Consider the following 13,682-nt stretch of genomic DNA (forward strand, 5'->3'; position numbering starts at 1 on the left):
CAACAGAGACTTCTCGAGACTGCTGTTCATTATGTCACTGACCCTCAAACTCTCTATGACTGCATTGTGCATAAAACAAATTCTAAACTTTCTAGATCTGAATTCAGAGTTCCTCATTATCTGAAAAAAGAAAACAAAGAAACTAAGTCATGAGAAAAGCATAAAGCAGTAAGTTAAACTATCAATAATTATGTGTGTGGGTTGGGGGAGGGGTAAACTATAAAACAGTTTTTTGTTTTTACTCTGTAGTAAGCATTTTATGTGTTTTGTCTCTTTTAGTCATTGCATCAGTCCTGTAATGTAGGTGTATTGTTACCTGCATTTTACTGGTGAAGAAACAGGAGGTTGGGAAGTCCTAGAGCTAATAAATGACAAAGTTTAGATTTGAACATGTCATTCTGACTCTAAAGAAAGCCCAAACTCTTAACCACTCCACTGTAAAGTTTGAGTACATTTTATGCTCATCTTTATTTTCTCTGCTTACACATATATAACATATTTTAAAGGTATTCGGTTTGGGGCACCTGGCTGGCTCAGTGGTAGAACATGCAACTCTTGACCTTGGAGTCATGAGTTCGAGCCCCATGTTGGGTGTAGAGATTACTTAAAAATAAATAAATAAATAAAAATAGAAATTATAAAAAGATATACTTGGTAAGTATTATACTAGCTTTTCTTTATGATTTAAAAGAATTGACATATAAAATACATTTAGTGAGATACATACAGTACAAAATTCTTAAGGACACAACTTAACACACACATACACACCACTAGTGGGTTTCTTTCCTTAAGCAACTTCCTATCAATAACAATCCTCCCACTCCCATTCTGAGGGAACTATTATTCTGACTTTTATTGCCATCAACTAGTTCTACCTCTTCTTGTAATTCAAATACTTGTAAGATATATATTATTTTGGATCAGGTTTACTATGCTCAATATAACACATGCTCCACATAACATACATACATCTTGTTACATACATCATTTGTTCTTTATTGCAGTATAATTTTTTTTTATCATGTGCATGCATATACCACAATTTATTCTCCTGTTGATGGACATATTAGTTTTTTTAGTTTTTGCTCTTCAGTTTAATGAATATTGGCTATTATGAATAAAGTGGCTATAAACATTTTACACGGGCATATAGACATATGTTTTCATTTCTCTTGGGTATATACTTGATGGAATTGCTGGATCGTACGGTAACTCTGTGTTTAACTTTCTGAGGAACTACTTATGGTTTTAAGAGAGACCGCCCCATTTTACAGTCCCACCAGCAATGCATGAGAGTTCCAGTTTTTCCACATCCTTGTCAGCATAGCCATTTTAGCATATTTCACTGTGGTCTTGATTGTCATTGTCCTAATTGTTAAAGACGTTGAGGATCTTTTCCTCAGCTTATTTGCCACTTTTGTGTGGTCTTTGAAAGGTAAATGTCTTTTCAGATCCTATGCCCACTTTTTTTTTTTAATTGGGTGAACAAAAGGCCACAGAAAGCACAATAAGGTTTTTTTAGAAACAAAATCTGTTGAGGGATATCATGGACTCAGGGCCAGCCCTTTTGAAGTGAATCATCATTTGTGTCTCTTGTTTCCATCCTCTCTTCTGAGATATTAATCTGGGTGAAATCGCTTTGAAAGGACCAATAGTGGTAAAAACCTCAAAGGGAAAATATGTCGTAACAGCAACCTGAAGGGTGTGAGTACAAGGGAGTAGGCTGAGGACCTTGCTTAGGTGATGGTATTAGTAGTAGGATAAATGAAGTAACTGACTGAATCAGACCTTTCATTTTGTTTTTGGCAGTTTTCTTTTAATCTCCCTAAATTCTCTAGCCATCATTCAGAGGGACCCCCCCCCAAAGAAAAGGGACTAGGTTAGTTTCTGTAGGTGGTCTCTATACCTCAAACAGCTAGAGCAGATTAATATTAACTTTGTCTAGAGGGAGGGAGGGAAAACTGAATGAGGAAAAAAATCAGAGAGGGGGACAAACCAGGAGAGTCTATTGACTCTGGGAAACAAACTAAACATTGTGGAAGGGGAGGTTGTGTGGGGGAGATGGGGTAACTGGGTGATGGGCATTAAGGAGGGCACAAGATGTGATGAGCACTGGGTGTGGGTGTTATACACAGCTGATGAATCGTTGAACACTATATCTGAAAATTATGTAGTATATGTTGGCTAATTGAATTTAAATTTAAAAATCCATATGGAAAAATGTAAAAAAAAAGTCCCCATTTTAAAGAATTTGGTTGTCTCTTTATTATTGAGTTGTGAGATTTATTATATATTATGAATAAAAGCCGCTTATCAGGTACATGATTTGCAAATATGTTCTTCCATTCACTGGATTGTCTTTTTACTGGCATAATAGTATCCTTTGAAACACAAAAAGTTTCAATTTTGATGAAGCCCAATATATCTAGTTTTTCTTTTGTTTGTGTTTTTGATGTCATTTTAAGAAACTTGTTTAATAAGAGATCATAGTGATTAAGCCTTTTTCTTCTAAGAGTTTTACATAATGTTATCTCTTACATTTACGTTTTTGATTAATTTTGAGTTGCGTATGATGTGAGGTAGAGGTCCACCTTTACTCTTTTACATGTGGATCTCCACTTGTTTCAGTGTCATTGGTTGAAAAGACCATTCCTTTCCCCCCATTGAATTGTTGTAACACCCTTTCCAAAAGTTATCAGACCATAAATATGAAGATTAATTTCTAGATTTTCAGTTCTCTTCCATTGGTTGATATGTCTACCCTTATGCCAGTACACTTCTTTTGTTAAATTTATTCCTTTGCTGAGATTTTCTGCTTTTCTCATTTATTTCAGGAATGCTCATTGAAATATTTTATGACTACTACTTTAAAATCCTTGTCAGATAATTCTAACATCTGAGTCACCTTGGTGTTTGGTGTATATTCATTGCCTTTGCTCATTCAAGTTCTGATTTTCTTGGTTCTTGATTACCATGGCTTTGTAGTATGTTTTGAAACTGAGAAGTGTAAGCTCTCTGACTTTATTCTTTTCTTTCAAGGTGGTTTTTGCTATTCTGGGCCCTTGGATTTCCACATGAATTTTAGAATCAGCTTACTTAATTTCCACAAAACAAAAAGCAGCTGAGATTTGTATAGGGATTGCATTGAATCTGTAGATCAATTTGGGGAGAAGTGCCATTTTAAAATATTAAGTCATCTCATCCATGGAATGTCTTTTCATTTACTTAGGGCTTGTTTAATTTCTTTCAGTGATGTCTTGTAGTTTCTAGTGTATAAGTCTTACACGTCTTTTGTTAAATTTATTCCTAAGCAAAGGAATAGAAGATATAAAAAAGAACTAAATGAAAATTGTAGAACTAAAGACACAATAACTGAAATAAAAATTCACTGAATGGGCTCAATACCATAATGGAGATGACAGAGAAAAGAATCTGTGAACTTGAAGTTTTATGAGTGGAAATTAATCTTAAAATTTAAAAAACTAAGAGAAGGTAGATGGAACAGAAATCAACAGAGTTTCCAGGACCTGACAGTTACAGAAGATTTAGGATTTTTTTTGTCATGTGAGTCCCAGAAAGAGAAGAAAAACAGTGTGAAGCTGAAAAGTATTCAAAGAATAATGCAGAAAACTTCCCAATTTGAGGAGTGACATTACAGATTAAAGAAGCTAAGCGAAACCAAACCAGATAAATCTGAAAAATTCTGCGCTGAACATGTCAAAATCAAACTTTCAAAAATTAAAGAGAAGAAAACATTGAAAGCAACTAGTAGGAAAGAATATGTTATTTCTGTAGGGAAACAGTGATTCAGATGGTTTTTCCTGGAGGCCAGAAGAAATAGGCAATACATTTTTCAGGTGCTGAAAGAAAATCTGTCAACTCAGAATTCTATAGCCAGTGAAAATATCTTTTAGGAATAAAGGTAAAAAAAAAAAGACATTCTTAGATGAAGAAAAATGCAGAGCAAATATTTGTCGCCCACAGATCTACTCTAAAAGAATGGCTAAGTGGAAGTTCTTTAAAGAGAAAGGGAATGATAACAGGAGGGAACTTGAAACATAAAGAAGAGAAACAACAAGGGCACCTGGGTGGCTTAGTTGGTTAAGTGACTGCCTTTGGCTTGGGTAATGATTCCAGGGTCCTGGGATTGAGCCTTACATCGGGCTCCCTGCTCAGCAGGGAGCCTACTTCTCCCTCTCCCTCTGCCTGCTGCTCTGCTTACTTGTGCTCTGTATCTCTCTGTCAAATAAAGAAAATCTTTTAATAAGGGAGAGAGAAACAACACTAGAATGTATGAAAATAGGGGTAAAAATAATCTACTATCATTTACTCTTGATTTTTTTATCTCATCGAATCAAAAATTTTTAACATCATGTGATGTTAAAAATCCTACTGATCCATAGGAATATTTAAGACAATTAAATTGGAGAGGGGAGCATGTCTAGTTGCAGCTCCAAAATTAAAGAACATGGAAATATCAGTCCTTACAACAACAAAAATAATAGTGGAACATATTGACAAGACCGATGTCAAGGAGCTTACCCCCCATGTTTTCTTTTGTAGTTTTCTGGTTTCAGGTCATTAATCCATTTTGAGTTGATTTTTGTGTGTGGTGTAAGATAGGGGTGTCAGTTACTGAGAGATTGTCTTAAAATTTCCAATTATGATTTATTTATTTTCTTTCTTTTAGTTATGTTCCTTTTCATAAACCTTCAAACTGTGTTATTAGATAAAAATTTAAGAACTTGTTGAATTGACCCTTTTATCGGTAAGAAGTAGCTATTTTAAATTCTATTAATTTTTAGTGTCTTAAAATATACTTTGTTCAATGTCATGTAGTTATATCAGTTTTTCTTTAGATAGTGTTTGCCTTACATATTTTTTCTGTCCTTTAAATTTTTTTTTAAGATTTTATTTATTTATTTGACAGAGAGATAGAGATATCTGGAAGTATAGTTTCTCTGGAGGCTTGTAGAGTAGAGGGCTGACAGGGTTGGTTTCTAGTGTGACCTCTAGTAGTGGCTTGCAGAAAGCTGTGTCCTCACATTTGTCCTCACATGGCCTTTCTTCTGTGTGCTCACAGAGAGGTCTCTGGTGTCTCCTCTGCTTCTAATAGGACAACAGCCCTGTTGGATCAAGGCCATGCTCCTATAACCTCATTTAACCTTAATTACCACCATAAAGGCCCTGCCTCCAAATACAGTTACACTGGGGATAAGGGCTTCAACTTAACAAATTTGAGGCGAACATAATTCAGTTTATTAACACTATGTCTGTATATTTAAAGTATGTTTCTTATAAATAGCATGTAGGTCTTGGTTTTTATTCAGATCTTTATCTTTTAATGGCAAAGTTTATTTACATTTAATGTAATTGGTGGTATTACTCCATTTAATTTGCCATCTTTGTTTTCTGTTTCACTTGCTTTATGTTTCTCTGCTTTTCCATTCCCAAATTTTTCTGCATTTTTAAGTATGTTTTTATTATTTCATTTTGCCTTGTTTAATGGGCATTTGCTATTCCTTTTATGATCATTCTTTTAGTGGTTGTGCTAGGAATGACAAAATAGTACCTTATTAGAGTCTGCCTTAAATTAATGCTTTTGCCTCCTTGTGAATTATGTAAAAATCTTAAAACAGTACAATTCTGTTTGTTTGTTTGTTTGTTTCTGCTTATGTTGCTATAACTGTGATATATTTTTACTTCTGTATTTGCTACATATGTCACAGGATACTGTTTTGGCATTGAACAGTCAAGTCTTTTATCTTTGTGCACATAAATGATGCTTTTTCATTACTTCTTTTTGATGTTTTTTTTCATTCCTTCTTGCACTTTCCTGATTTCATCTGGTATCATTTTTCTTTTGCCTGCAGAACTTACTTTAGTATTTCTTCTAATATTGACTTCTAATGATAGGTAACTTCAGCTTTAGTTCTCTGAATATGTCTATTTCACTTATTGTTTAAAAAGGTAATTTTGCTTGTTAGAGAATTTTATGTTGGCCACTTTCTTCTTTCTGCCCCTCAGAGCTGTCATTCCATATTCTGCTAGCTCTCATGTTTTCTTCTTAGAAGTTAGCTGTAACTCTTACTGTTCTTACCCTGTTGATGATGTCTTTTGGTCTGACAGCAGTTAAGTTTTTCCCAATATATATCATTTTCTAGCAGTGACTGAGTAGGTGCTGTTGTTTAACTCTTCTTGGGGTCCACTGAACCTTTTGACGTACCTTTTCTTGATTTTGCAAAATTTTTCACTGTGATGTCTTCAGATATTCTGCTCCATTCTTTTCTCTTATCTGGAAGTATAGTTTCTCATATTTTGGATCATTTGTCATGTATTCTAAAAATCATATATTCTCTTTTATTTTTATTGTTTTATTTTGCTTCTTAGTTCTCTAAGTGCTCCAGTTTGGATAATTTTTGTTGACCCATCTTTGCCTTTAATAATCTTATCTTCTGCTGTTAAGTTCTTAATTACATTGAGTTCTTAATTAAAAACATTGTAATTTTCAGTTTTAGAATGACCATTTGATTAACTTTACCTGATCCCTTTTTATGTTGAAATTTTTCATCTTTTGTTCATTTTTTTCATGTATTTGCAATAATCATTTTAAAGTTCTTTTTCTTAACTTAAATAGCTGAATCTGGCGCACCTGTGTGGCTCCATTGTTAAGCGTCTGCCTACAGCTCAGGTCATGATCCCAAAGTCTTGGGATCGAGCCCCACATCAGGCTCCCTGCTCAGTGAGAAGCCCCTTCTTCCTCTCCCACTCCCCCTGCTTGTGTTTGCTCTCTTGCTATCCCTCTCTCTCTCTTGCTGTCAAATAAATAAATAAATAATCTTTTAAAAATAAATAAATAAATAAATACCAGAATCATCTTTGAGACTGCTGCTTTTGGCTCTTCTTTATTGTTTATGGATCACAATTTCCCACTTGTCTCCATATTTCAATAATTTTTTATTTTGAAACAATCTAAATGTTTACAAGCAAGAGTGGTTTGAAGGTTAAGGTTTAAGGTTTGAACCTTAAACCTTGAACTAGAAGAGTATTTTGCCAACATTAAGCCCTATCACCCCTATAAAAACTAGGACATTCTGCTATATAACCACAATACAACTGTCATGATCGGAATATTATTACCGTCATCTAATCTTGATACATTACTTAAATTTTGCCAGTTGGCCCTTGAGGGTCTTTTTTTTTTTTAAGATTTATTCATTCTATTTTTGATAGTTTCATGTGCTTTAATAGCAAACTTATAGGAATAGCACAGAAGACAGACAACATTAAAAACTACATGTAGGACAATTCAGAAAAGTATAACGAATGATCTGTATGATAAAAATGCTACAAACACCATTTAGTTGCTGTCAAAAAGAAATCTACTTGTTTTTAAAAAATCCAAATGCTGGCATTGTCCAGAAAAATTTAACAGGCTTATTTATAATTGTTACAAAGTTGAACTGAAACTTTATGAAACAGAATGTTTTACTGAAACATTTTGACTTGCATTAATGCTTTATGTCCCTGCATTTATATTAAAAATTGACACACAATTGAAAATGGAAAAACCGCCGATACCTCATTTCTGTCCCCTATTTTTCCATTTGCAATCATATACGTAGTTACCTTTTGACCCTATGCGAAAAAATATCTAACGTTCAGAACTACCAATAACAGGAAGAAGGTAATTTTTTTTTTTTTTTAAGAATGGCATGTTTTCCATCATAGTGGATTCTTAAGCACATTCTGCACGTGTGTGGTGTGCTAGCTGGAGGTCTTCCAGCGTGACTGTGACACATTTGGCATGGATAGCACACAGGATGGTATCTTCAAAGACGCCCACCAGATAGTCCCCACTTGCCCCCTACAAAGCACCACTAGCAGCACTCTGGAAGCACAGATGTGTTTTGAAGTCCTGAACGATTACGCACACCAGACGCTGGAAAGGCAATTTGCAGATCAGGTCAGTGGACTTCTGATAACATCTAATTTCATGGATTGCCTCAGTACCAGGTCTGTACTGATGAAGTTTCTTCACCCCTCCAGTAGAGGGCACACTCTTGGGAGCGGCTTTTGTAGCCAGTTGGTTACTCCATGCTTTACCACTGGTCGATTTGCAGGCAGTCTGCTTTGTACAAGCCATGGTACAGAAACTTCCTTACTTACTCCCTTTTCCTTGGGCTGGAGCTCAGCAAGCTAGAGGCAGCACTTATTCATTCTGTTTGAGAGAGCAATAGAGTGGGGAGGGGCAGAGAGCAAGGGAGACAAGTAGACTCCCAGTGAGCACAGAGACCAACTCATTGCTCCATCCCAGGATCCTGAGATCATGACCTGAACTGAAACCAAGAGTCAGAGGCTCAACTGACTAAGCGACCCATGTGTTGCCCTAGAGGGTCTTTTATAACAAAAGCATTCAGTTTAGAATCATATAGACCAATTATTTTTTAGACTGTTTCTCATTGGGATTTTGTCTGATGTTTCTTCCTGATTATGTTTATGTTATGCATCTGTAGAGGGATGTTGTAGAAGTGATACTGTATCCTTGTTGGAACCTATCTGATAGCACATACTTTCCATTTGCCCCATTACTGATGTTTATTTTGATCACTTGGTTAGGGTGTTATGTGCCAAGATTCTTCATAGTAAAATTACTTTTGTCCCTTTGTAATACATTACTGTTTTGTTGGAAAGATACTTAGAGATACATAAATATCCTGTCCTCATCAAAACTTTAACTCATGCTTGGATTCATAGTTTGGATTCAGTTTGGATTCATAGTTCCCTATTCTATTTAATATTATAATATACTGTTATCATTATTTAAATTTATGCTCAAATTATTCCAGGTTTGTCCAGTGAGAGCCCTTCAGTCTGGCTCCTGTGTCTTTTTGACATATGCCCTTAATTCATTGGGAATTTTCACACTTTCTGGCATAACAAGAATTCCAGTTCATCTTGAACTTTTCCCTTTCCCAGCCATGGATACAGCAGTTTCTCCAAAGATATGTGGTTCATTTTAGTAGAGGATGGTATTTAGAAACCAAGATCTGAGTAATAGGTGTGCTCATTGCTGTTGGGCTATCACTCATCTCAGATCCTCTTACACACACACACACACACACACACACTAATATCTATGTTCATTTTTCTTTGTGTGCTGTGTTTGTGTTTACCATAAGTTCACACCAGTACCTCTATTTCCAGTTGAATACCGCAAGATTCATTCAATTTTTCTATATTTGTAACTCTCTTTCTCTGACAGTGAGATGCCTAGCTCTCATTATCTTCTCATATTTACTTACTTGATCAATATCCCAGTGTGTAACCGGTCTCTCATGGCTATTGCCACCCCCTGTCCTGCATGGGTGCCCTCATCATACTGAAGTTCTGAGAGTTTGCTCAGACCACTTTCCTGGAGGATGATGTCACACCTCGGGATCGCTGACACTCTGAGATGGTTTACTTTCCCATGGGAATGCCTTCCTCAGTCAGCTTAGGCTTCAACATCCAATACCTTGCCAACCTTTTTTTTTTTTTTAAGATTTTATTTATTTATTTGACAGAGAGCACAAGAGAGCACAAGTGGGGAGAGCAGCAGAGGGAGAGGGAGAAGCAGCTCCCCTCTGAGCAGGGAGTCCTGAGTGGAAGGCAAATCCTTAACTGACTGAACCACCCAGGCACTCCTCTTTCCAGTCTTTTTAAGGATATCTTCTTCAGTCCACTTGGACTCTGATACTTTGTCCCAGACCATTCTTTTGTCTGGACATCTTCCTCATCCTGCATGAGCCCTGACACCTCACATTAGGCTGCTGCCACTCCCAGTGGTCACCCTCATCATCCTAGTTAGTCTCTAATACCTTGCTCTATACCATGACTTCACCCTTTTCTTTACCCTTCCATTCCTACAGACACCTGCTTCATTCAGCCTTACCTATGATCTTAAAACTGAACTATTCACTAAAAGAAAAGGAAGAGCTATATCTCATAATTTTTTATGGTATGTTGCACATTGTGTATAAAGAAGAATGAAGACTGAAGTCAGTGTTATTTTCCCCCAAGAGAGGGCACTCCTGATCCTCCCTGAGAGGATCTCAATATCCCTGAGATATTGATTGAGGAGCTGACCACCTCAGGCCAATGAGGAAGTAAGCTAGGTTGGTGCTATGTTGCAGCTCTAGTTATACCTCTGCTTTCCTACATATCTGGGGAAAGCTTCTTAGGCTGTTGCTTGTGAGCCTGTGGGTCTCTGCCTGCCTGCCTGCCTGCCTGCCTACCTGCCTTGAAAGACTGATGAAGACTTGATCTGATTGTTTCTGCTTTGAGCTTTTTTCTCTAGCATCCTATCTCACACTGCTTCCAAATTTTGGCAAATGTGTTTATCCTGAGATTTATTGTTTGAGGTAGGCCCCCTTCCTCAAGCAGGGCTGTCTCTCTCAAATATTGCAAGATAACAGATTCCTATGTGTTCTTTTAAAAACTATGATTTCCCACACGGCCTCTGAATTCAGAAATTAAACCATGTGGGAAAATAGCACTTTGTATTTGGGACTTTTGAAATTTTTCAATTGTTGAGCCAATCCCAAACAACCTCCAAAAGTTTTGCTGATTTTATTTTCCCCAGTGTCATCATTTTATTTGAGCCACTCTTAATCTTTAGCGTTTACACAGAATCAACAAATACCCCTAGGTAAGAAAGCATCAGGAGAGAGCTTGTTCTCTCTCTCTCTCTCTTTAAATTTTTTTTGAGAACCTGTTCTCTGAATAGCTCTCTGATTTATTTCACTCAGTCCTTTTTACTTCCATGACTCTTTATAAGTACAAAGTATAAGTAACTTTCTTTTTCAGTTTACCTAACTTTTTAAAATTGTTGCGTTAGAAAAATTTTATCTTCTTACATCTTATTTGCAACCAAAAAACAGCCATACATGTGGTTTCTGTACTTCTTTTTCAGTTAATGTTCTATAATGAAAGTTTTTCCATATCATTGAATTCTTTTAAAGTTTTTTATTGTTCTTTTTAATGGCTTATCAAACTGAGGGCCTTATATCCCTGGCAACAGTGGCATACATGATACATGCAAGAAAACCTGAGAAGCCAAAGTGCCTGGGTGGCTCAATTGGTTATGCATCTGACTCCGGCTTGGATCATGAATTCGGGGTTCTGGAATCAGGCCCTGAGTCAGCTCCATGCTCAGTGGGGAGTCTGCTTCTCCCTCCACCTCTTGCTACCTTTCCCTCTGCCCATCTCCCTGCTCATCCTCCCTCTCTCTCTCTCTTCCCCCACAAATAAATAAATCCTTAAGAAAGTAAAAAAGAAAGAAAATTAAAATTTAATAAAAAACAATATATGAGAAACCATAAGATGAATATGGTGCATCTAGAAGTAGCTCTAAAAATCATTTTATAGGTAAACAAACATAGATATATAATTGTGAAATAGAATATAAAATGTACACACATTACTTAGATAAAACAAGATCTCAAGGAAATTTCTCGTTTTCAGTAAGTCTGTATAGTCACTTAAGATATTCGTTCATTTTTTTGGACAAGAAGGCAGCTGGAGCTGGCAAGGTCACCAAGTCCGCCCAGAAAACTCGGAAGGCTAAATGAATATTATCCCCAATACCTGCACCCCAGTGTTAATCAGTGGTGAGAGAACAGTCTCGGAACTGTTTGTGTCAATTGGCCGTTTAAGTTTAATAGTTACAGGATTGGTTAATGATTACAGTGTATCGTAAAACCTCCAGAAGGAAAGAAGAATGTTTTGTGGACCATTTGTTTTTTAACATTTTAACATTTTTAAATTGAGATATGTCTTAAAATCACTGTTAATCATTCAATAATGTAGTTGTTATTGCCTATGTTTGAATAAAGTTAGGCTTTAGTTATTAACGTTGTCTCTTCAGTTGAGATACGTTCATTGTATGATATGATTGTGTTGCAGATTTTCTCCCAGTTTTTTCAGTTTTCTTTTAACTTTCTTTATTGTATCTTTTGCCATATAAAATTTTTAAATTTTTATGTAGTCAAAGTTATCAGTCTTTTTATTGCCCATGGATTTTTAGTCATGGTAAGCTTTTTCTTACATCAAGGTTAAAAGAGGAATTCACCTATGTTGTTTCCTGGCATGTGTATGGTTTCGTGTTTTATAATCAGATCCCTAAATGTATGGTGTGAGATATGAGCCCAATTTTGTTTTTTCCCAAATGGCTTCCCAGTTGTGTTAGCATCATTTATTTACAAGGCCATCCCCAGGGTGCCACCTTTGTCCTGTACTAAATTTCCATATGTGTTTGGATTTGTTTCTGGGTTTTATAGTCTATTCTTCTAGTCTCTTTGTTCACTTACCAATGCTATGCAATTTGATATAGGGGCCTCATAGTAGGTATTGATGTCTGAAACAGCAATTCCTCCCTTATAGCTTTTCCTTTTAAATGTTTTCCTAGCTATTCTATACATTTATTTGTTTTATATGAACTTTATTTTTTTTATTGTGTTATGTTAGTCACCATAAAATACATCATTAGGTTTTTTTCCATTTTATTTTATTTTATTTCTTTTCAGTGTTCCAGCATTCATTGTTCATGCACCACACCCAGTGCTCCATGCAATACGTGCCCTCCATAATACCCACCACCAGGCTCACCCAACCCCCCACCCTCTTCCCCTCCAAAACCCTGTTTGTTTCTCAGAGTCCAGAGTATCTCATAGTTTGTCTCCTGCTCCGATTTCCCCCAATTCACTTTCCCTTTCCCTCTCCTAATGTCCTCCATGTTATTCCTTATGTACCACATGTAAGTGAAACCATATGATAATTGTCTCTCTCTGCTTGACTTATTTCACTCGGCATAATCTCCACCAGTCCCATCCATGTTGATGCAAAAGTTGGGTATTCATCCTTTCTGATGGAGGCATAATACTCCATTGTATATATGGACCATATCTTCTTTATCCATTCGTCTGTTGAAGGACATTTCAGCTCTTTCCACAGTTTGGCTATTATAGACATTGCAGGTATGAACATTGGGGTACATATGGCCCTTTTTTTTCCACTATATCTGTATTTTGGGGGTAAATACCCAGTAGTGCAATTGCTGGGTCATAGGGTAGTCTATTTTTAATTTTTTGAGGAATCTCCACACTGTGTTCCAAAGTAGCTGCACCAGCTTGCATTCCCACCAACAGTGTAAGAGGGTTCCTGTTTCTCCACATCCTCTCCAATTTGTTGTTTTCTGCCTTGTTAATCTTTGCCATTCTAACTGCTGTAAACTGGTATCTCAATGTGGTTTTGATTTTATTTTCCTTGATGGCTAATGATGATGAACATTTTTTCATGTGTCTGCTAACTATTTGTATGTCTTCATTGGAGAAGTGACCGTGTCTTCTGCCCATTTTTTGATACGATTTTCTATTTTTTTGGGTGTTGAGTTCGAGAAGTTCTTTATAGATCTTGGATATCAGCTCTTTGTCTGTAGTGTCATTCGCAAATATTCTCTCCCATTCTAAGGGTTACCTCTTTGTTTTGTTGACTGTTTCCTTTGCTGTGTGGAAGCTTCTTATCTTGATGAAGTCCCAAAAGTTATTTTTGCTTTTGTTTCTTTTGCCTTTGGAGACGTGTCTTGAACAACGTTGCTGTGGCCGGTTTCTGCCTATGTTCTCCTCCAGGATTTTGATGGA

General features: G+C 36.3%; 1 protein-coding gene and 1 pseudogene across 2 annotated transcripts in view; one reads left to right on the forward strand and one right to left on the reverse strand.

The window, feature by feature from the left end:
• Positions 1 to 13,682, forward strand: part of ACBD6 (acyl-CoA binding domain containing 6) — a 200,692-nt gene that overhangs the window by 112,841 nt on the left and 74,169 nt on the right. The gene's annotated exons all lie outside the window — the stretch shown is intronic.
• Positions 7,742 to 8,149, reverse strand: LOC116870634 (annotated as a pseudogene).

This window comes from Lontra canadensis, unplaced genomic scaffold (assembly GCF_010015895.1).
Source record: "Lontra canadensis isolate GAN:19392208 unplaced genomic scaffold, GSC_riverotter_1.0 scaffold24, whole genome shotgun sequence".
Taxonomy (NCBI): domain Eukaryota; kingdom Metazoa; phylum Chordata; class Mammalia; order Carnivora; family Mustelidae; genus Lontra; species Lontra canadensis.